At 43.5% G+C, this 23697-nt stretch overlaps 1 protein-coding gene and 1 long non-coding RNA gene across 2 annotated transcripts in view; both read left to right on the top strand.

Annotated features, from left to right (window-relative positions):
• Window positions 1-23697, top strand: part of POLA1 (DNA polymerase alpha 1, catalytic subunit) — a 390759-nt gene that overhangs the window by 324815 nt on the left and 42247 nt on the right. The window lies entirely within an intron of this gene.
• LOC145537147 (uncharacterized) lies at window positions 1381-5071 on the top strand. The gene is made up of 2 exons (XR_014076236.1): window positions 1381-2249; window positions 3111-5071. It is a non-coding gene; the product is annotated as an uncharacterized LOC145537147 (long non-coding RNA).

Below are 23697 nucleotides of genomic sequence, written 5' to 3'. Positions count from 1 at the left end.
ATAATTGCTGGGTGGATTCTTGCTGGCGAACCTCAGGAAACACTGGCCCGAGAAGTGGAATAATTGGGGGTGGCGCGAAGGCAAGCGTGCGGAGGCTGCAACACCAGCGGGAGAGTTGAATCCGCTGTCCGTGGGGTGTTCATGGAGGCCTGGCCGCCTGCGACCTCACCCTCACTCCTCAGTGCTGATTGAGGGGTCATCTGAAGATGGGTACTCTGATATTTCTTTTCTTTGAAATCGGTCTCTGTGGCACCCCTACACTTCTGGCTCTGTGAAATCAGCCCCCCACTTCGTGACTCTAGAATACCTCACCTTCGAATTGTAGGGTTCTCCTTTTTGACTTGATGATCCCCCACCTTCCACCTCTGTGATTCCTGACTCTAGCTCTAGTATCCCCTCACCTCTCACTTGATGACTGACTACTTTGTGATTCCCCTAATCCGGCCACCGCCCTGCATCTCCCCAAGGAATCGGATTCTTTGTATCAGAAAATCGTGAAGCCCAGATCTCATCGCTCTCCGCTACTCACAAATCCCCTACCCTCCTTGGTGTGACTAGAAATGGAGAAGAGAGGGAGCAGGGTTCTTGTCCAACTCTCTTTGACTGTTCTACCTGGAAAAGGTGACTTTTCTTGAAGCTCTTAGAACCTCTGGTTAGAAAATTATTGATGAAGCCTTTACAAAGATGAAAAATGCCCAGTTCACATCGACTTGTTATTTCTTTTGCAATGAGTGTGTTAATCCTAACTCATCAATCACAAAAACACAAGTCGTGCTTCTCAAGACCTGAGTGTCTGCAGTCTCGAGTCCTCAGTCCTGCAGGATTTTCAAGTCATACTAAGGCCACCAAAACACATACTAGGTAAGGCCTAGAAAGGAAGAGTCCAAAAATTGGAGTGATGGCTCTTTACAGCCTCTTATTTTGTGATGTGTCTCAATAATTGGGAAGTTCGACACGAGGCTTTCCCTGCCCATAAAAGGCTGGTATTTCAGAGTTAGGGGGAGCAGATGGAAGGGGTCCTGTGGGAAGGGAGGCGTGGGTGTCCCTTGTTTAATTAAGAGTTGCATTGTGTTGAAGAGAGGAGGGAAGATGCCGAGGCTGAACAGCGCTCTGTTCTCTTCATCACAAAATAACCTGCAAGGAAGAAAAAAAAAAAGCCCACAACTAAGAGCCAGTGGTTCTGGAATAGATACTATTAGAACCGCAGTGCCTCTGGAATAAAGATATCTCATTTCCTGCCGCAGATCACTTACCCGATCAGAAAACACAAATAGCTGAACAGAAAGGGAGAAAATAGAAGAGGAGGACGAGGACGAGGAAGAAAGGCCCCTGGAATAAAAATAACTGTGCAGAAGGGCTTACATTCCACGCGCTGACAGGCGTCTCCTCCAAATCTGGGGCGGTCCCGTCCTCTCCCCAGAGGCCCCCTCCTGCCCCGCCGAGTTTCCAGCCCACCCGGGATCGTTTCGAGGACACTCAGCGTCTTTGGGGGAAGGGGAAGGCTCCCGAGCTGAGAGGAGGGCGACGATGGAGGAGAACGGGGACCCTCAGGGCCCAGGGGCCTCTTGGGGAGGCAGAGGCAGGGCCGCGGGCACCGGCCTGGCCCCCGGGCCTACCCCGCTCGGCGGCAGGGCCGTCCGCAGGGCACCGCTAGGCTTCGGCGGCCTCGGTTTCCCCGTCGGGAACGAGGCGCCCCCACCCGGGGCTGGAGGAGCTGCTGGGGGCCCTGCGGGGGCCACCTGGACGCCCCACGTCGCGGCCTCTCCTCCCGGGATCCGGGGCCCGGGGGTGCAGAGCCAAAACCGCGCCCCCAGTGACCCCTAGAGCGCCGAAACTCCGGGAGGAGTGGCCGGACCCGGGAGCCCGCCAGAGGGCGCGGCGGGAGGGGGCCGGCGCGGCGGGGAGCAGAGTCACCTACCCGCCCTGGGAAAGGACTGCCGCCGAGAGTGGAGAGTCGAGGCCGAAAAGCTGGCAGGAGGAGAGCTTGTGCATCCGCTCAGACACAAGTGCACCGAAAGTCAGCCGAGGCGGTTTTCCTTTGGGGCTTCCGTGAGACGATCCCAGAGAGGTTTCTTTGAGTGGGAAATCGTGGGTTTCTCACACCCGCCTATGGACATGTTGTGTCGCGTGCCTCTGAACTTCACATGCCTTCCCGGTCACACTTCGTGGCCCTTAGCACAGTTCCTGGCACCCGGGAGCAGCTTAGGACATCTTTCCTGAACCCGAGAACTGCTGTGGGAGTGTAGAAGGTATTTTATTGGGGCAAATGGCATTTAGTTGTTTTATCCTCGTGGGGGCGGGCCCCTTTTTGATCGAGGCCTCATTCTCTTTCCTCAGTCCTCACTTGACTACCCCTGGGGCCACGTCGTTGTTTATTACTCTCCCAGCCTAAGGTTTGCAAGGGACTAACAGGGAATTAAAACCAATGTATTTTGCTCAGAGAATCTCAGAAAGGTTGGAGAGAAGAGATTGAAACCCACAGTTCAAGTAAAATTTAGACCTAGGAAAGATTTTTACTTATTTCTTTTCATGGATAATGGAGAGTTGGTGTTATCTGTCACTGTATAGTCTCCCTAATAAATAGCTCCAAGCCTATAATCTAACAGGTGTAACATTTCCCTTTTCTGAGAAACGAAGAGACCACCAACACTATCTTTTAAATAGTACAAATAGAAAACGCAGTTGTTGACAATTTCCACACTAGAGAATCAATCCCAGGCCAGCTCCCTCCTTACTTGCTTTCTGTTACAGGCCTGGCTTTGGGAGTAGGATGGTGTGTACCCCACACTGAAAGTTGTAAACAAAGACTAAGCAAAAATATCCAGAAAGGAAGGGCTTTTTACTCTTTGCCAACCACAAAAGGGGCTGGTCCTTAAATAGAATGCCAGACCTTTCTTTCACCCACTTCCCTTTATCCCCTCCAGAAATATGGCCCACTTAGGTATTAGGCGTCACACAGTGGAGAGAAAAAAAGGGAGAGGAGAAAAGTTATTCAAAGATGCTCATGTCTCTGTGAGGTGTCGCTTGTTTTGGGTACATGTTGAGTCGTTGTTTTTCTCCCCAGATGGGCCTTGATTTTGGAGGATTCATCTGCATTTGTTTGTCTACAGGCACCTTTCCCACAACTTTCAGCACCTTTCAAAGCATCCCATCTTCAGGATTGGCTTCCCCTGCAAAGAACACAGAAAGATCTCACCTGGGAATGTTTGGTCAAAGACAGGAAGGGAAAGTGGCCCAGGAAATTCCACCCATCTTCATCATGGACCAACCTTTGCCTGGTTCTTCTCACCCTCCTCCTCTCTTCTCCAGCTTTTGGGGTTGAAGCATTTTGATGTTATTTATATAAAGGAAACAACATCAGAGTAACCTTTTTCTTGCATTCACTAAAGGGAGATTGAACTATAACTTTGAAGATTGTGACATTCCAATGAGAGCTATATTACACTGCTTAACAACATTTTGAAGGCATCATTGGTATTGTCGGTAGTGTAAGTGAAACAAAGGTTTTCACAGCACATCGGGTTTAATACTAAAAAGCTCATATTTAAGACTTTAGCCATTAAATAGAAGAGAGGAGAAAGGGAGATGGTGAAGTAGTACATGGAGGAGAGAAGACAGTCCTGAGAAGAACAGCCGACGCGTAGTGAGTGCTCACTATGTGCCAGACAGTGCCCTGAGAACTTTTCACATGTTAGGATTGATTAATCCTAACGACAGCCCCTGGAGGGTGTTTCTGTTATAATCTCTCTCTGTTACAGATGAGGAAATTGAGGTACAGAAAGAGTGACCAGCTGGTCCTTGCTTTCCCACTGAAAGGCCTGCAGATTCTTCATTCCTGGGCAAAGTAGGATGGTTGGTTGCCCCAGGCACTGGAGGGAGGAGTCTGTCCAAGGTCACGGAGCTGGAGCCAGGATGTGAATCCAAGCAGTCAGACTCCATTCAGCAGCCCTTACCTCTGTGAGTCCTGCCCATTTTACAGATTAGTAACTTGAGGGTCAGAGAGGAGTGAACTGACCTGTCCACAGTCAAACAGCTTGTGGAGGGTAGGCAGGAGATGATATCTGGGGACTTGTGAATCACATCTGTTCTCTACTATTCACTACCTTCTATAAAAAGAGTTTTTGTAGAAAAGCAGGTAGCTTTGAAAAATATTAAAGATAGAAATGAGACCAAAAAAAGAGAGTATCCAAGGAAAAGATGTACATCAGATTCAGAAACCTAGATCATCACTCCCTAGCAGTATTAGAACATGTAAGAAAAGGAGGTCACTGATATTGTAATTGATGCTTTTGAACTGTGGTGTTGGAGAAGACTCTTGAGAGTCCCTTGGACTGTAAGGAGATCCAACCAGTCCATCCTAAAGGAGATCAGTCCTGGGTGTTCATTGGAAGGACTGATGTTGAAGCTGAAACTCCAATACTTTGGCCACCTCATGCGAAGAGCTGACTCATTGGAAAAGACCCTGATGCTGGGAAGGATTGGGGGCAGGAGGAGAAGGGGACAACAGAGGATGAGATGGCTGGATGGCATCATCGACTCGATGGACATGGGTTTGGGTAAACTCCGGGAGTTGGTGATGGACAGGGAGGCCTGGCGTGCTGCAGTTCATGGGGTCGCAAAGAGTCGGACACGACTGAGCGACTTAACTGAACTGATATTGTAGACACAATTTATAATGAAGGACGATTTAAAAATTGGAATAAGCACACAAAGAAAATAATTACATGGAACATGGGGCCATCAGGCAGGGAACATTTGAACTCTCTAAAGCATTTGGTGTATGGTTCCCATCCCATAATTGTTCAGTCATGATGATGAGGGTTCCACCTCACACCAGTGTCAACTGGCAATCCACCACCCCTACTCCTCCCACCCCACGCCAGCATTCAGTGTTTCCAAACAGCTTTGAGTGGGCCCTTTGGACAAAACTTTGAGAACCAATTAGACTCTGTGCCTGTAGTTTGTAAGCAGCTTGTGGAGCTGGGCATTGGCCAGGAAAGAATGCTGGCTCTCTTGGAACACAACACATTGTAAAAATGCAGCTTGACATCAATAAAAATAATCACTATTTGATGTATTTGTTATAATTATAGGTCATCGCTCGGCGAGGCTTTGCAGTTAGCAAAGTTGTGATTTGGCCTCTGCCCCACTGGTGGGGGAGACAGCGAGGCCTCGGCACCTCTCAGAGTCCTGGCGGGCATCCTGAATGCCATAAGCTTACGCACAACTTCAGGGAAGAAAACATTTTGGAAATGACGAGAAAACTGTGAGGGAGTTGCCACCATAAACAGCAAATGTGCTAAAGAGTGGAGACTTATGCAGAGCTAAAAGAGGGCAGGTGGAGCGCGTTCTCAGTTTGTTCGATGTGAAGAAAACATTGGGCTGACTCCATTCTGGTTGTGCAGAGCTCAGCGTGCCTTGCTGATTGTTGTTGTTTGATTTCACACAAGCACCCCGGGCTGTGTGAGGATCAGGGCTTGAAGAGCCAAAAGACTCGGAGTAAAAAGGTGAACAGCTGTGGTTTTTGTCAAATACAAAGCTTTAATCATTGTTTCATCCTTCTCTCATACTGGACATTTGTTATTTTAATTGTTTTTGCTTTTATTAATACAAATAACATTATAATGAAACCTTCTGAGCACCTAACTATCTTCTTGCATTATTTCCTTTTACTAATTTCCTGAGAATGGGATCACTGATCAAATAGTGTGAACATTTTAATGTCTGTTTCAAAACATTGCCAAAATTTTCTCTAGCTAGTTAAACCAATTTACTCCACCAGTAGCAGTATACAAATGTATCAGTTTTACTGCAGCCTCGCCAGCATTATGTATTACAGCTTTTTTTTCCCCCTCAAAACTTGTTTACTTAAATAGCTATATACTTGAATCTAGTTCCAGCTGCAGGCTAGTAATATTCCTCCCTAGCCCCAGCAGTTCTATCTCTAGCCCTTCTGAGTAATTTGAACTACCAGTAAGTGTCAAGGATAAATGAGAAGAAAGGTCATCCTGAGGCAATGTGCATCTACCAAGTGTGGGAAGGTTTTTGAGGACATCTGGGGAACAGAATGTACGTGAGGAAGAACTTAGGCTCTGGAATCAGGGAGACTTGGCTTGGATCTCATTCCTTCTGCTTTCTGGCTGTGTGACCTTGGACAACCTAATTAACTTCTCAAGACTCAGTTTCCTTACACAAAAAGCAGGAATGAAAAAAGTGCCTGCAACATAGTGATACATTGCAGATGCTAGATAGAAGCTAGCTGATTTTGTGTACTATACAGATCCTGAAATGCATATTATTTAACATATATTCTTGAATACTCAGTTATTTTTATGAACTATTGACTTGAGATTGGAATTGCTCCATTAAAAGATACATACAGATTAAACTTGATAGATATGGGAAAAAAATGCTCTTTAAAAAGATCATTCCTCTTTATACTCCCTCAAATAGCATTGATAACACTGGGTATTTTTAATCTTTTAAAAAATTATTAGTTTGATGAACAAAATCTAATGGCTCATTATTGGCTTTATGAACATTTCTTTCATTATTAGTGAGGCCAAGTCTTTTTTCATGTGACCACTGGCCAGTTGTAGTTCCTCGCCTATGAACTGTCTGTTCTAGATTGCTTGTTAATGTTAGGCACAGATTATTTTACCAACATTTAGTGTTTTAAACGTTTACTAGGACTTTATGAAGAGCTGGCTTGAGACTCATTGTAAGATTATCATTGGTCTTACTTTTTTGTTTTGTTTGTTTTCATGGTGTGGCTTGTGGAAATCTTAGTTTTCCAACCAGGGATGGAACCCAGGACCCCTGCAGTAGGAGCACAGAGTCTTAGTACCTGGAGCACCAGGGAAGTCCCTTATTGATCTTACTCTGATTTCCTTTAGCTTCTAAATATAATGACCAGTGTTTCTTTTCATGAGTTTTATATAGCAGTGGTCCTCTCTTAGTTTGTTAAATGATTTGTCTTGTTTGTCTTGAAGGGACATGAGACAAAGGATGCTACCTGTCTCCAGATATCCATTCTTCTGGTGTTTTAGGCCACGCGGTTAGAGAGAGATTACATGGAGAGGAGAGGCCATGAGACTACGATGAGAGTGAGGGGGTCCCAGCAATCTTAGTTGATTGCCATTGTGTGCAACCAGCAGCAAAACAGCTTAGCTGAGCCCATTCCACGCATAGACTCATGAGAGAGAACAAAATGGTTATTGTTATTTTTACTTATTTTTTGGTGGTTGTTATTTTAAGATACTAAGTTTTAGGGCAGTTTACTAGGGAAGGAAAGCACTTCCATTTGTCCTTTAGTAACCAAACACTGATTTTTACCTTGACACACTGTAGTGTAGCTGAAAGACCACATTTCTTGGCCTCTCTTTCAGGGAAGAGCAGCCAGTTTGACTAAATTCTGGATGAAGACATGTTGAGTGGTGTTTCTAGGAAGTCACCTTAAAAGAAAGGGGGCAGACCTTTTTCTCTGTTCCTCAAACTTGCTGCCCAGACAGATATGATGGCTGGAGCTCTAGCAGCCAATGGGAAGGGGAAGGGAACCATTTGGGGGCTTGGTTTAGGAGCTGCATACATTGCTTCCTCTTATATCTCAATGCTCAGAACTTAAGACATATCATCACACTTAGCTGCAAGGGAGGATTAGAACTATAATATTTATTCTGCACAGCTATGTGCCCGGCTAAAACTAGAGAGTTCTAGTATTATAGGTTGAAAGTAAAAGTGAAAGTGAAGTCACTCTGTCATATCGGACTCTTTGTGACCCCATGGTATGTAGCCTGCCAGGCTCCTCCATCCATGAGATTTTCCAAGGAAGAATACTGGAGTGAGTTGCCATTTCCTTCTCCAGGGGATCTTCCCAACCCAGGGATCAAACCCCGGTGTCCCGCGCACTGAAGGCAGACTCTTTATCGTCTGAGCCACCAGGGAACCCCCAAAGGGCTAGTATTGCCAAAGCACGTAGTCCAGTGATGTCAGTTTACTCCATGTTGTTCGGCACGAATGGTCCAAAGGACCTGCGGAACTCAAGTGGGTGGCAAGGTTTCTGACAGGAAGGGCCCTCACGACACCAGTGTGTGAAGTAGCTGAAAGGTCTGCGTCTTCCTCAAAATGCGCTTGGTATCAAAGGCATGAAGGGCCCTGGCTCTAAAGCATGTGAGGCCACTATGGTAGCTAAAAGCTAGTGCACAGCTCTGGGCAGGAGAATTGCTAGAATGGCTCATGGTTCCCCAGCACACAGAAAGGCTGGGGGCTCGAATGACCGGCGGAACCCATGCGTGGAGTCGGGTTGGAGACCGGAAGCCCCTCCGGGACACCAGGGTGCTGCGGAAGAACAGTCACCAAAAGGCATTTGTCTTCCACAGCACCCTGGAGGCCTACAAGTGGAAGGTGCTTAGTTTTCCCATCTGCCGCAAGGTGGGGTCCTGAAGGATCTGTGGATTTCAGGCCAGCTGGCTGTCAGAGGGCCCTCTAATTGGTCCCCCAGTAATCATCAATCGGTAGCTGGAAGGGAATTGGATGGACACGCAAGAGGGAAGGACGGCGGCCGAGAAGGTTCCCACCGCCTCAGCACATGAGCATGTTGTTAGCAGGAGGTGCACTTGATTGCACTCTAAGGCAAACCTGTAAGGTCGCCAGACAGGATCTCATGTCCACATCATGTGGGCTGGCTGAAGGCCGGTTACCCCTCTGTGTCCCAGCCCAGGTTCTAGTTTGGGGACCAAATGATGGGCGGAACTCAAATAGATAGTCCTGTTTGTGACCAGAAGAGACCCTGCAAATGGTGCAGGAGAAGGATGGTAGCCCACAGGGGTCTCACTTCCCGAGGGCACATGTGGCTTGGGGCCATAAGGACTCCGGGCTCCCCACAAAGTGAGGCCCATAGGATGGCCAAAAGGGGTCTGCATTTCCACAGCATGGTATCCATTATTAGTCAGTTGACTCTGTGTTGCTCACAACGTATAGTCCAGAGAACCTGCGGAACTCAAGTGGGTGGCAAGGTTTCTGACAGGAAAGGTCCTCAGGACACCTGCAATTTGGGGAGGACGGTAACCGAAAGGGCTCCTTCTTCCTGAAATTGTGGTTGGTGTTGAAAGACAGAGGGCCCTGGGCTCTACAGCATGTGATACATTTACAGTGTCAAAAGAACTTTCAATACACAGCTCTGGGCAGGTGAATTACTGGAATGGCTCATGGTTCCCCAGCACGCAGAGTGGCTGAGTGCCCGAATGAACTGCGGAACCCAGGCAAGGAGTTGGGTTGGAGACCAGAAGGCTTTCCGGAACACCAGGGCACTACGGGAAAGACAATCGCCGAAAGGCATTTATTCCATAGCATTCTGGGGGCCTGAGAGTGGAAGGTGTTTTCGTTCTCTCATCTGCCACAAGCTGAGGTTCTGAAGGATCTGTGGATTTCAGGCCAGCTGGCACTTAGAAGGGCCTCGAAATATTTCTGCAGCAATGATCTCTAGCCGGAAGGAAGTGGACGGACCAGCAATGGAGAAGGATGGTGCCCCAGAAAGTTCTCACTTCCTCAGTGCACGGGCATGTTGTTAGCAGGAAGAGCTTTTGGTTCCACTCTGAGGCAGGCCTGTAAGGTGGCCAGAAGGCAGTATGTGTCCACAGCATGTTTGCCAGCCGAAGCCCGGTTAGCCCTCTTAGCACTTGTCTTATGCACTTGGGCAGACTGGGGGTAAGATGAACAGTGGAACTCTAGTGGATGGTCCTGTCTGTGACCGCGACAGTCCTTTCAATCCGTGCAGAGAAGGATGGTAGTCGAGAGGTTTCCCACTTCCACAAAGCACAAGTGGCCTGAGGCCAGAAGAACTCTGGGCTCCCCACGGACCCAGAGCCGTAAAATGGCTGTAAGGGCCTTGCTTTTCCACAGCACACAAGCCAGCCTAAGGCCAGTGGGTCCTCTCCTCCAGCACCCAGCGGTTAATATCACACTGCCCAATCTCAGCCGCCCACCTCTGTCGGTGAGTGTCTCCTCTGAGCTGCATGTTCTGGGCTCTCAACCTAAAATAAGGTGTCAAATTTAGGTATCCAAACGTCTAGGCAGAGAATGTCCAGGTCGATTTTTTTTTTAAAGCCTCGAGGGCTTGTCAAAAGAGGCGAATGTTTCCTTGTTAAAATGTGTTCTCCGTTTTTCCTCCATACACTGTGGCTCAAAGTAAATAAGACAAAATTGGTCTTTAGCTTCATAGATAGTGCAGTCTGTTGTGGAGACACGAAACGGTGACTACACAGATAACTAATTAGTTTACTCACTGTATGTATTGTCCAAGACAAGTACTTTGTGCTATGAACATAAACCGCAGGGGGGCCTGACCACAGTATTGTGAGGGTCAGGGCAGACTTTCTAGATGAAGTGAGAGAATTGAGACCTAGCAGGAGCTATCATCCATGTTATCTCCATCAGTGGTGCTTAACCTTTAGTGTGCATCAGAATCACCTAGGGCGTTTGAGAAACACCGGGGGCTGGGCCTTACCCCAGAGTTATGCTTATCTACCATGACAGTGAAGAGGGTAGAGATGGATAGTAAGTGTCTGTAGAGAGAAGAGTTAGTCAGAGGGCCTTGCAGTGGGAAAGAATGCTGCATCTTAAAAAACTGAGAGAAAGCCAGTGAAGTTGTAGAGGAGAATGTTCAGGGTAAATGGTACTGAAAGAATTTAGAGGGTCAGCCCATAAAGGATTTGGAGGTACTCGTTAAGGATGCAAGATAATGGGAAGCCACTGAAAAATTTTAATCAGGGTAATGGATTGGGAGGGTGTGAGTATATATGTGGGAAGACCCATTAGGAAATGACTGCACAGTTTAGGATGGAAATGATAGTGGTATGATCCAAGGTGGATAAAGTGAAGATGGAAGCATTAGAAACATACTTTGGAAGTAAGTCAATAGAACTTCATGATTATTGAATGTAGAGTTTGAAGGATACAGTGGTGTCTTATATGTCTCAGAGGTCTACCTTGAAATAATTTTTTTCCTGAGATAAACCACACTGGTGGTCAGATTTGGGAGAAAGAGCAGTTTTGGAGATGCTGCATATGAGATGCCCTTGTTTGTATCATTCAGTTGGAGATGTTGGGCAGGCCACTGTGTATGTGGCCCTGGACTACAGAGGACATATATGTTTATGGGTAAACACAGAGGACATGTGATGTGTATGTCTGGACCTTAGTGGACACACAGATATGTGGTCTGGGCTTCAGGACACTCAGGCGTGTGGAGCTGGGCATCAGAAAATGTCCAAATGAATATTGTTAGTGTGCAGAGAGATGGTCCCTGAAGCTGTCACAGGCGTGTGGAACCAAGATTGCAAACTCCAGTGCCTAGAGGGGCCAGACAGGTAACACATGAGGATGCAAGGCAGATGCATATTTTGAGTCAGTGACTGGGACTGTCTACTCTAGCTGTATATTGCCATATGATAATTACATGGATTTTCAGTTGAGACCGGGAATCTCAATTCTACCACAAAATGTCTTTGTTTTAAATGCTGGCTCTGTTTAAAAAGTTGATCAGGGCCAAATAAAGCACATGCATTAGAAGTGGTTCACCTCTGTCACTTGAAGGGAAGAGTGTCCCCCACCAAGCTGTGGGGAATCCTGTTGAACGCAGAAATTCCAGAGTCTGGTAGAGAAGGATGTGCAGTGACCAGAGGGGTTGAACCAGGAGGGCATGATGTCCGGAAAGCCAAGGCAGGAGGACATGCAATCTTCAATGCTCCATGGTGACCTAGGTCCTGGTGCCTGTAGGATGGATGTAAAGAAACTACTAGCGAGATATGATTTAGGAAGTACCCATGGTGGAAAACATTTGTGTGGCAATGCATTTCTTTTTAATCTAAAGGACAGAGCTTCAAGACTTTAACAACTTGTCTGAATTCACCATCCTGAGTAAAGGCTCATAAACACCATCCTGAGTCCCTTTCCTTCTACTGTCCAAACCTCACTGACTTTATAACTTAAAAAGTCTTGATTTAATCTAATGAACAGATCTTGTTTTTGTCTGTGGATCTTCATTTGATCCAGAGAGACAGGAAATTCAGTTCTTGTAAAAAGGTCATAAAAAACTGTAGGGTTTGTTTCCGAGTCCTCCTTTTGCTAGCAAAGTAAGCTTGAGTAGAAACTTAGAATAATAAGCTGAAAGATGTATCAAAGAGTGTCAGATCTCAGTTCTAGGTTCAGTTCTAGAGTGTCAGATCTAGGTTTCTATTACAGTTTACTAGAAATAGCACCTCTAGAGTAGGAGGCACATCAACCATCTGTGTCTTAGCTGCTCCCGCTATAGGGGTCTGACATGGACCCAAAAGGAAAAAATCAAAGTACTTGAAAGTGATTTTAAAATGTTAATGTCAATATGAAATGTTGATACAAATTATCAGTCTAGTGTGGGAACTGAACTTTGTGAGGCCAAACAAACTGAAATGTCAGAGTCCGGAGCAGAGAAAGGTTGATTGCAGGGCTGAGCAAGAACAGGAGGCTGGTGCTCAAAAACCTGAACTCTTATGGTTTTCAGGGAGAAGTTTTCAAAGGCAAAATTTAGGGCGAGGGCTGAAGAGCCTGTGACTTTGTTCTCATTAGTGGGTGACGAGGTAATAGGGCGGTGCTCCAGGAATCCTGTGCTCAGCCTTAAGTTACCATCCCCCACCTGGGTGGGGCCTTAGTTCCTGCAGGAGAACTCAGATATTGTTGAGTATGTTCCTCGAGGCGGAACCAGGATGGTGTCCCATCCTGCTACGGCACTGTTGTTTCTTGGCTGCCCCTTCTTTGTCTCCACATCCTGTCCTGTCCCTGATTAGAAATTGTTTGAGGCTGTCCTTTGGAACTCAGGGAAGGTCTTGGGGGCTGAAGTCTTTTTCCTTCAAACAAGAGAAGGGGGACACGGAAAGGCTTTTGTATGCGGGAGGGCCCCACAGGGTTCTGCTCAGTTTCAATACTATGGTTTACAAATGTGAAGTTGAACTTCTGCTTTAGACATTGAGAAGGACCCTCAGTATAGACATCCATAAATTATGTTACTCAATACTTGCTTACATATGCTACTGGTGGGAAATAGCTTAAATGGACTATATAATTTATCATCCAAGCCAGGACACTTTGAATTGTGAACAGAGGTGCAGTTAATAGTTCTCCAGGACAACAGGCAGAAGCTAGCACTGTCCAAGGTGCGATGGGATTCCTGATCACCCCAGGCATATGTAAAATGTCCCTGGATATATCATTGTTTTGTCACATGGTGTGGTAACATCATATCTGTGTATGCCAAATGCTTTCTTTTCACCTTAAAAACTCATTCACTTGGATATGCTATAAGGACACCTCAGTTTCATAAACTAGAATCCTGAGCTAAGAAAAAGGACAGAAAATATTAAGCACAAAATTTCTAAAAGGCATTTAGAAATTCATCAGAAGGATTTGCTTCCGTCTAGCATTTTTAACCTTAATGAGGTAGTTAAGTTTTTAACTCTTAGAGAATACTGTGCTGGGTGAAAAGAAGAATTGGATAAGTCTTGACTGAGAGGAAAGAAAAATATTACATAATGGAATTAGCACGCTCAAGATGGTAGGTTCAGTAGCGTCATATCCCAGGCAAACTGATGTACAATGCATTTATATCCTCATGCAAGTAGATGAGGTACAATGGTATGCACAGAATCTGAATGTTTTATATGATTCATTTGGAGCCCGGCTCCAGCCCTAGCTAGCCCCTTTAGGCCCCAGTGATCTGGGGATTGGAACGTGGGATTAACAGGGCAAGAATCTGCATATGTTTTCACTCTCTGAGTTTTCATCTTTTAAGTTTGGGTGGGTTTCATACCTTTGTTAGAAGTCATGCTGGAATGTGATTGAATCCCGGTGGCAGCTGGTGTACTAGGCGAAGACACTGCTAAAGAGGGACATTTCTCCGTAATCAGGTAAGTAGGCAAGCTGGCCTTTGTTCTCCGCAGAGTCTGAAGTGCTCTCGGCTCTGCAGCATCACACATGAAAAGCCGCCCATCTGAAGGGACAAAGAGATCTTTATTTCTCTTCCATAGTGCACAGAGAAAAGGTAGAAAGAGAACTGCAGTGTGGATTTATTTCTTTGGGCGTCTGTGCGCTCCGTTTGAGCAAAGGAAATGCTAATGGAAGTTAGGTTCCCGCTTGGTTTGCTGTCTCACGTTGTTGTAGTTGTTATATTATGATTTTGTGATGGGTCTGGGTGAAGAAGCGCAGACTCCCTCTCAGTGGCCTGGGAGGGAGGAGGGGTCCGGTGCTCCCCTCCCCCAGCTAGAAGGACTGCCCCCCTGGCTCGAAGGAATGTGCCCTGAACCAGGCTGGGCCAGGGGTTCCTTAATTTGAAAATCCACACTTAAAGGAGAGATCACTGAGGACATAACACTGTGATTAAACTGTTCAGGCTTTGAGTTGGTGGAAAGAAAGTTGCCATCTAAATATTTGTTTTCAGGACCACAGTTCTCTGTTGTTCTGTATGTAGGAGTGACCCTGCTGAAGTCAGTGGGAATATCTTGAGCACATTCAGGTAATAACTTTGGGATTGGCAAAATATTGATAGTATTGGTTAGAGGCACCATCACTGTTTTATGTCAGTTTATTAAGCAAATAACAATAATTCTTGTTTCATTCTGGTATTTCTAAAGTTTGTCTAACTACTCTGAGATCATGATAACAGCTATATTCAGAGCAGTAGCATTTTTAGGTTGCTTTGTTATGGGTCCTTCCTACATGGTGGTGGTTACACCAAATGGTGGAGAACTGTTCACTACTACTTGTCCAATTTGAAATTGACTTAAAGGCTCTAAATTCATATTGGGAAAAACAAAATGCACTGGAACTCCTTTGTTCACTTTGATGAGCGCAATTTTATGTTAGTCTTTTGGTCTGATTTTGACTTAAGAATGTTTCACCTCAAATACCTGTAGAAATTGAAGGAAGCTCCTGGAACACTTGATCAAATAAAGATGATGAACATCCATTGGCGAAGCCGCATCTGAGGTGGGAAGTAGGACAGGGCATCCCAGAGCCAGAGCTTCCTGTGCAGTGTTCAGTCGTTTGACAAGTGGGCATTGGATACATTCCTTAAATTGAGCAGTTTCTAGCTTCTGAAAATGCTAGAGTGAAACTTGGGAGAATCCTGTTCAATGCAGGATTGTCAGTTAAAACGTGTCTCCTTCCTAACCCAGCCCTTGGTAGTGCTTTGGGGCTCTGAGGAGGAAGCAGCAGTTTAGGGGAAACACAGGAAGGTTTAAAGTCTTTTCACCTTCAGCTAGGATGTCTTTTTCTTTTGAATTTTAAGCACAGAACATTCAGCACAACACTAGCAAGAATCTAACTGGATATTGAGATGGACACATTTCTTCCAGATGGCGTTTATCTTTGCTATTATGTGCATAAGGCTCGGAGTTAACCTCGGTGGTGTTCACAGTTCAGTTCCTGGGACTTCCAGTTCCTCTTGCCTTCTTTGGAAACCATTTCCTGGTGCTCTAATTCTGTATCTTGCCAAATAGCAAAAGCGTGGAGAAAACCCCCGGAAGTAGCTTGTGGTGAAGTTGCAAGTTTTCTGGCTCTTCTCCAAACACTCATGAGCTTCATTTGTGTTCACATGTAAGAAAAGCCAACCCAGATCTCCTAATAATGCTTTATTTAGTGCTTAAACTTTAATTGCAGGGTATAAATGATACCATTAGGAACCGATATCAATACTAATGCCACCTATATTATTATTTACTCGGCTGAAAACTAAGCTTGTTGAAATATATTTATTAACACTGCACCCTAGAACTACACATTTAAAGCTTAATTCTGTGGCTGTTGTGAATTCTCAGTGTACTGCAGTGTTGGGGCTTCTGAGCTTGGGATAAATTCATTATGAAAATGGAATGATGAAGTGTGTTAGGGAATTTATTTCTCAGGTAACAAACACTTGGTGGCTTATTCAGAGGAGTAAGCACCCCTCGTGGAATTTTAGCTTCTTTAGCCAACAAAGAGTTAAATCCAGCATTTATGATGTGTAAACTTTGCTCCTTAGCATTAAAATGTACCTTATTCATTCCTTAGATTTCTCTTTGAACCATGGCTATTGTTTGTCACTAACAGCTAGCTTTTGTGAAGTTAATAAATGTGCATAATAAGGACATAAAGGTATGGAGAAGTAATACTGTAATCCTTTTGTTTGGATAATCAGTCTAATGTATGCAAATTAAACCTTATTAGTACTAGGGTTTTGTGTCTGCTTATCAAAATGTGCCATTTTCATGAAAATTGGAAGTCCATTATATAAAGTTATTATTAACAATCATTTAGGAATTATATACGGTATGCAAATTAAAGTTGATTACAACTAATTAAGGGCTTTCTTTGTTATTTGACCTTGTCTGCTTTTTATGTAAATATGTTTCTTTTGGTCTGGCATATTTTTAGACTCAGAAAAGTATATTAAGACAAGTTACATTATGTATTTTTTAATATATCTTCATGTTGCCATTGTCTGTGCCCCTCATTTTGCAGAGGCACACATGATATGTAGAGCCATGCATCTTGCAGTTTGGGGATGGTCCTGTAGGTGAGTAGAATTTCAGAAATAGAAAGCAATCAAATTTCCCAGTCTCTTCAATAAGTTTAATGGAATATGAGCACAAATCCAGTATAACATATAAACAGTCTTCATGCCAGAATGCCCTTTTTTCCACTATTTATTGACTACAGTGAGTCTTGGGTTGCAGATTTCCAAGTGGAGCTAAGTAATAAATGATCATTACTCGCTTACAATGTGTCCCGCAAAACCTAATTGTTATCTGTGGAAGCATTCAGCTAAAGATAAGTGACTTCACCACAGAGGATGTAACAGGTCCAGTACCAGTGGCCTTTAGGAAGAACAGTGTGCTCTCTATGAAGACAGGAGAAGAATTTTCTCAGAGGGCAAAGGGGGAACATTGGAAATAAGACTTTAGCATTCACTAGATTATACTTTTCCTTCAGTGTAGTCGTTCTAGTTGTTTTCTATGAACAAAGAAGTTTGATACAGTGTCTGGAGCAAAGGATCCCGGACGCAAGATTTAAGTGCATGATAGAAAAGACCTGTTAATAGTGTTTTGTTTGTCTTAAAGTATATGGGTAGGAAAAGGAATGGGGCAGATAAGCAGCTCAAATAACTAGATATTTAAAAGAGGCAAACTATTTAAGACTCTTTAAAAGACCAACTAAGAGCCAAATCACTGTTGAATTAATGCAAAATTTGAATATTTTATTTTTTTGCTTTGAACACTAACAGTTTAATCTTTGAAAAATGTCATTTGAATTCTTGTTGGGGTTCAAAGGGATTTAAAACACAGTTGAAGAATAGTATACAAATAGAAAATTATGTATATTCTACATGTACAGCTTCTTAAGTTTTCACAAACTTGAGACTCTGATGTCATCAGGACCCAGATCAAGGAAAAAAATTATATCAGTAGTACTCCAGTAGCTCCCACCTTTTCCATAAATCAGGTGACAGTACATGTATGGATCTGTTTCTGGCCTCTCTTGGGGAGAGTTGACATCTCTATAATAATGAGTCCTTCAATCTATGAACATGGTATGTCTTCTATAAAGGGAAGCTTTATGATTCGACAGCTACCCTGGAAAATACAGGAAACAAGAAGAAAGAGACTAAGTTCAAACATTTCTCTGGGATTTTAAAGGTCCCTGCACAGAGGAATGTCCTACTTCATCACATTATCTAGGAAAGATGTGGATCTACTGCTGACCTTCATGGAGTAGATAAAGCTTACACGTGCTACCTCCTGTTTTCTAGCCACCATACACTTTCATTATCCTTCTCATGGCAGCCGTTTGGCATCTTCCTCCTTTTCACAGAGCACTGGCCAGGATTCTTGCCATTTTTGTTCTGCTGAGAGTTTTTCATACAACACAGACCATGGTGCTGTGGGTAGCCTTCCACTTTAGGTGCATGGTTCTTAGTGAACATTTTCTTTTCTGTTAAGGAGAAGCAAAATTTGTCCTTCTTAGTTTCAAAATGTGCCATGCTAAGATGTATAAACCACAACTCAGTTTTTATGCTTCTCGAGTCAAAGAGTTTCTTATAGTTCCAGACTTTTTTCTTCCCCCTCTGCAAGATGTTGAACTTTGGAATTCCTGTTTCCACAGGGAAAAAAAAGCCCTCATTTGCATCATGGTTTAGTAGGTACAAACGGAAAAAACGATCTCATGATACTGGCCTCACAGATAATACAGGCTGTGTCTGAATTGTACCATAATAAAGGTGCTGCCATGGGTGCAGCTTTCCGCCTTCTAAGAAGATCCTTTGCTCTTGTAGGAGTTGCTGGGTGTGCCTGGAGAAGCTCCAAAAAGGTTAATAAGTGCCTGTGAAAGCAAGAGAGGGAAGATTGAAAGAGAACCCAGGAAATTCTCACAATGGTGCACGGAAAAGGAGGCAAATGCCAAAGCGCTAGTCAGCCTTCAGAACAATGAAGAGTAACAGAAACACGCCAAGCTGGGCGGGTGACGCCCGCCGCTGTCAGGTGACTGGCTATGTAATCCCTACTTCCTTTCCCGCATGCTGACTGCTTCCCAGCCTGGGAATGGGAGAAAGGGATGCAGAACACTCCTCACCTGCTCCTGGGGGAATGGGAAAAGTGGCCTGGGCTGACCAGGAACTGTTAAGAGCCCCAAAGAACAGGGTCCCTAAAGTCACCATTTTGCTTTAGAAGGTTTATTATTTTACATTTCTCAAAATAACATGGTAAAATTAGAGGCAACACAAACAAGATTCAAGCTATGTGAGTCGTTTAATTCAGGCAGAATTTAATGTGTAATTAAGATTAATTATACCATAATGGAATTGTAGACACATGATTATTGCATCATCTTCCTTGCAGACAGGCTTCTCAGATTGAGGAGCACCCTGAGAGGCAGAGCCAAAGGAATCTGACTGCATTTTGCAGGATGTGTTAGTTACCAGGTCCTTGTGGAAGTTAATTTTTGCCAGTGCTCATTTAAGAAGTGTTTGAAAGTATGCCCAAATGTAATGGCTTTAAAGAAGGAAAAATCCTGCTTTTTAGTTTGGAGAAAATATCAGCCTTGAAATATCTCCATTAGAAGCTGAAAAGCATTGGTGTGTGCTGTTCTCAAGTTTAGGATATAAACTATGTGTTGGTGTTTGTGAGTTGTGTGTGAAGTGTTTGGACTGCATGTGAAAGTAAGAGGAATTTACTTCTCAATTATAAATTCAAAATATGGGAGGGAATCTGGAAATGGTTTAGCATAGGCCTTTGTCTAAATCAGAGGGGAAGATGGGCTAAACCTGCACTTGGAAGTTTTGAGTCTCTTGTTAGAAAAAGAAATCCAAGGAAGGAAGTTCCATGATATACTATAGTATAGTATTTAAATATATAAAAAATAAAACAAGTTTGAATCAATGATTCAGCTTGCATAATTAGACCTAGAAAGAATTTTCTTAGCTTTTCTTTCCTTGGCTGTGGTTTCAACACTAAAAGGAAGTATTTCTCAACTATGAGTAAATTTTATTCCCTTTAATTGTGTAATTAATTAACTCTATATTTTTATTATGGAGCTTTTCAGACATATTCAGACCCTTTTAAGAGAAAAAAGGTCCGTTAGTGTAGTGTTATTTTTGTTATATGCTAACATGAGTTATTTGTTGTTGTTCAGTCTCTCAGTCATGTCCGACTCTTTGCGACCCCATGGACTGCAGCACGCCAGCCTTCCCTGTCCTTCACCATTTCCTGAGCTTGCTCAAACTCATGTCCATTGAGTTGGTGATGCCATCCAACCATCTCATCCTCTGCTGTCCCCTTCTCCTCCTGCCGTCAGTCTTTCCCAGCATCATGGTCTTTTGTAATGAGTCAGCTATTCGCATCAGGTGGCCAAAGTATTGGAGCATCAGCTTCAGCATTAGTCCTTCCAATGAATATTCAGGACTGATTTCCTTTAGGATGGACTGGTTGGATCTCCTTGCAATCCAAGGGACTCTCAAGAGTCTTCTCCAACACCACAGTTCAAAAGCATCAATTCTTTGGTGCTCAACTTTCTGTATGGTCCAACTCTCACATCCATACATGACTACTGGAAAAACCATAGCTTTGACTATCCAGACCTTTGTTGGCAAAGTAATGTCTCTGCTTTTTAATATGCTGTCTAGGTTGTCATAGCTTTCCTTCCAGCTTTCCTTTCCTTCCAGCAGGCGTCTTTTAATTTCATGGCTGCAGTAGCCATCTGCAGTGATTTTGGAGCCTAAGAAAATAAAGTCTGCCACTGTTTCCATTGTTTCCCCATCTATTTGCCATGAAGTGATGGGACTGGATGCCATGATCTTCATTTTTTGAATGTTGAGTTTTAAGCCAGCTTTTTCACTCTCCTCTTTCACCCTCATCAAGAGGCTCTTTAGTTCCTCTGCTTTCTGCCATAAGGGTGGTGTCATCTGCATATCTGAGGTTATTGCTATTTCTCCCGGAAATCTTGATTCCAGCTTGTGCTTCATTCAGCCCAGCATTTCTTCTCATGTACTTTGCATATAATTTAAATAAGCAGGGTGACAATATACAGCCTTGACGTACTCCTTTCCCAATTGTGAACCAGTCCATTGTTCCATGTCCAGTTCTAACTGTTGCTTCTTGACCTGCATACAGGTTTTGCAGAAGGCAGATAAGGTGGTCTGATATTCCCATTTCTTTTTTTTAAATTAATTTAGTGGTATTCCCATTTCTTTGAGAATTTTCCACAGTTTGTTGTGATCCACACAAAGGCTTTAGTGTAGTCAATGAAGCAGAAATAGATGTTTTTCTGGAATTCTCTTGCTTTTTCAATGATCCAACAGAGTGGGCAATTTGATCTCTGGTTCCTCTGCCTTTTCTAAATCCAACTTGAACATCTGGGAGTTCTCGGTTCACATACTGTTGAACCCTGACTTGGAGAATTTTGAGCATTACTTTGCTAGCATGTGAAATGAGTGCAATTGTGCTGTAGTTTGAACATTCTTTGGCACTGCCCTTCTTTGGGATTGGAATGAAAACTGACCTTTTCCAGTCCTGTGACCACTGCTGAGTTTTCCAAATTTGCTGGCATATTGAGTGCAGCACTTTCACAGCATCATCTTTTAGGGTTTAAAATAGCTCAGCTGAAATTCCATCACCTCCACTAGCTTTGTTCATAGTGATGTTTCCTGAGGCCCACTTGACCTTGCACTCCAGGATATCTGGCTCTAGGTAAGTGATCACACCATTGTGGTTATCTGGGTCATGAAGATCTTTTTTTTTTTTTTTCATGAAGATCTTTTTTTGTATAGTTCTTCTGTGTATTCTTGCCACCTCTTCTTAATATCTTCTGCTTCTGTTAGGTCCATACTGTTTCTGTCCCCTATTGTGCTCATCTGAGTATTAGCTCCTGCTTTTTGCTCTTATACAAGCATAAAGCCAAATCACACAATATATATGAAACACTAGCAAAGTGTATGAACAACGTTTACATTATCAATATTAACTTAAAGGACGAAGTTGCTTTTCTGAAGCTGCTTATTAAGCCTACCTATATTCTTTTTTCACTAGGTCAGAATTAAAGCAGTCTTACTCTGGTCAAAATGATTATACATTCATTTGAAGACTAGCACACTGAGATAAGATAATAGCCTTCCATTATAAGGCACACCATTCAGGTACCCAGGACATCAGTTAAGCTGATCATGTAAATAAAGGATCAGCAAAATTTTTCCACCATGGACCTGATCATAAATATTTTAAGCTTTGAGGGCCATACAGTCTTTCACAACTATTCACCAACTGCCACTGAAATCGTAAAATTGGCCATAGACACTGTAAGTGAATGGGCGTGGCTGTGTTCCAATGCAACTTTATTTACAAAAATGGGTCCCTTTCCTTTATTGTGCCCATCTGAGTTATAACTCCTGCTTTTTGCTCTTATACAAGCATAAAGCATAAAGCCAAAAAATGGGTAGAGAGTAGATTTGGCTATAGGATATAGTTTGCCAAGCCCTGACTTAATGAAAATACAGGGTTAAAAATCCTGGGAGATATCTTTGTTGACCCAACTAAAAAATAATTCACAATATGAAAGTTGAGAGTTATGTTTTATTCTATGGGAATTTTTAGGAATTCAAGCATAGGAGGCAACATCTCAAGTAACCTTGAGAGAATTGCTGCAGAAGGTGAGGGGTAAGCTAGGAATATATAGGAGTTTTACAACAAAGGACAGGTTGTATGAACAAAAGATTCCTGTTAAAGAAAACTAGTCAAAGCTATGGTTTTTCCAGTAGTCATGTATGGATGTGAGAGTTGGACTATAAAGAAAGCTGAGTCCTGAAGGATTGATGCTTTTGAACTGTGGTGTTGGAGAAGACTCTTGAGAGTCCCTTGGACTGCAAGGAGATCCAACCAGTCCATCCTAAAGGAAGTCAGTCCTGAATATTCACTGGAAGGACTGATGCTGAAGCTGAAACTCCAATACTTTGGCCACCTGATGCATAAAGCAAATTAAGTTTTCATAAGTTATTTATCTTTTTCTGAACACTGCCCTCTATTCAGATAAACAATGTTAATAGCTTAATTCACAGTGAATACTCTTCATCCTGGTTGGACATATACATAGAAACATATAGGTTGTCCCCTATTCCACTCATTGATGGGTCTCTTCTCTATATGTTTTTCAGCATTAAAAAAAAATCCAAATAATATATCGTTGATCCATCCAGGCCAATGGACGTAGGTCAGCTTTTTCTCTTTGGTTTTCATTGTGAAAAGGTGAAATAATAGTAATGAAGACCTATGTGACCTTCATCCAAATTCAGTTATTGTTAACGTTTTGCCGTATTTGTGTTCATGCTCCCCTCCACCCATTTGTCAGGGCATGCCATGTAAAGTTGCCAACACTCAACTGCCACATACCAAAATGGCAGTTTTGATACAGTGTAACCTAATTTTTTTTTCTGAGTCATTTGAGACAGAGTAAATTGGACATTAGGATACCTTGCCATAAATACTTCAGCTTGCATTTTCTAGCAAAATAAGTACCTCCTCATACATCCCCAGAAGACCATTGCATGCTGTGCTAAGTTGCTTCATTCGTGTCCGACTCTTTGCGACCCTATGGACTGAGCCCACCAGGCTCTTCTGTCCATGGGGATTCTCCAGGCAAGAATACTGGAGTGGGTTGCCATGCCCTCCTCCAGGGGAACCATTATCATACCTTAAAAAATCAACAAGTATTTTATCATGCTGTATCCACTTTAATATTCAGATTTCCCTAATCATGCCTGAAATACTCTTATAGCTACCTTTTTAGAACAAGAATCCAATCAAAGTTCACGCTTTTCCAGTAGTTTTTGCCTCTTTGGTGTCTTTTAATTTAGAATAGTTTACAAACATGTTTCCCCCTTAATCTTAGTCTTTGGAAGAGACCGGTTCAGTTGTCTTGCAGAATATCCCACATTTTTTATTTATCTAATTATTTCCTTAGGGTGTTGTTTAACTTATTTTTCTAATCCCTCTGTTTCCTGGAATTTGGCAAAACATTTGGCAATGGTTAAGGAGAAAAAAGGGGCATGCCTTAATGGCTATGACGGTAAAAAATATGCCTGCAATGCAGAAGACCTGAGTTTGATCCCTGGTTGGGAAGATCCCCTGGAGAAGGGAATGGCTACCCACT

The sequence above is a fragment of the Giraffa tippelskirchi genome, chromosome X (assembly GCF_054371585.1).
Source record: "Giraffa tippelskirchi isolate mGirTip1 chromosome X, T2T-mGirTip1v1.2.pri, whole genome shotgun sequence".
NCBI lineage: Eukaryota > Metazoa > Chordata > Mammalia > Artiodactyla > Giraffidae > Giraffa > Giraffa tippelskirchi.
The sequence above is the reverse complement of the archived record's forward strand: the minus strand, read 5'-3'. Positions and strand labels throughout refer to the sequence as shown.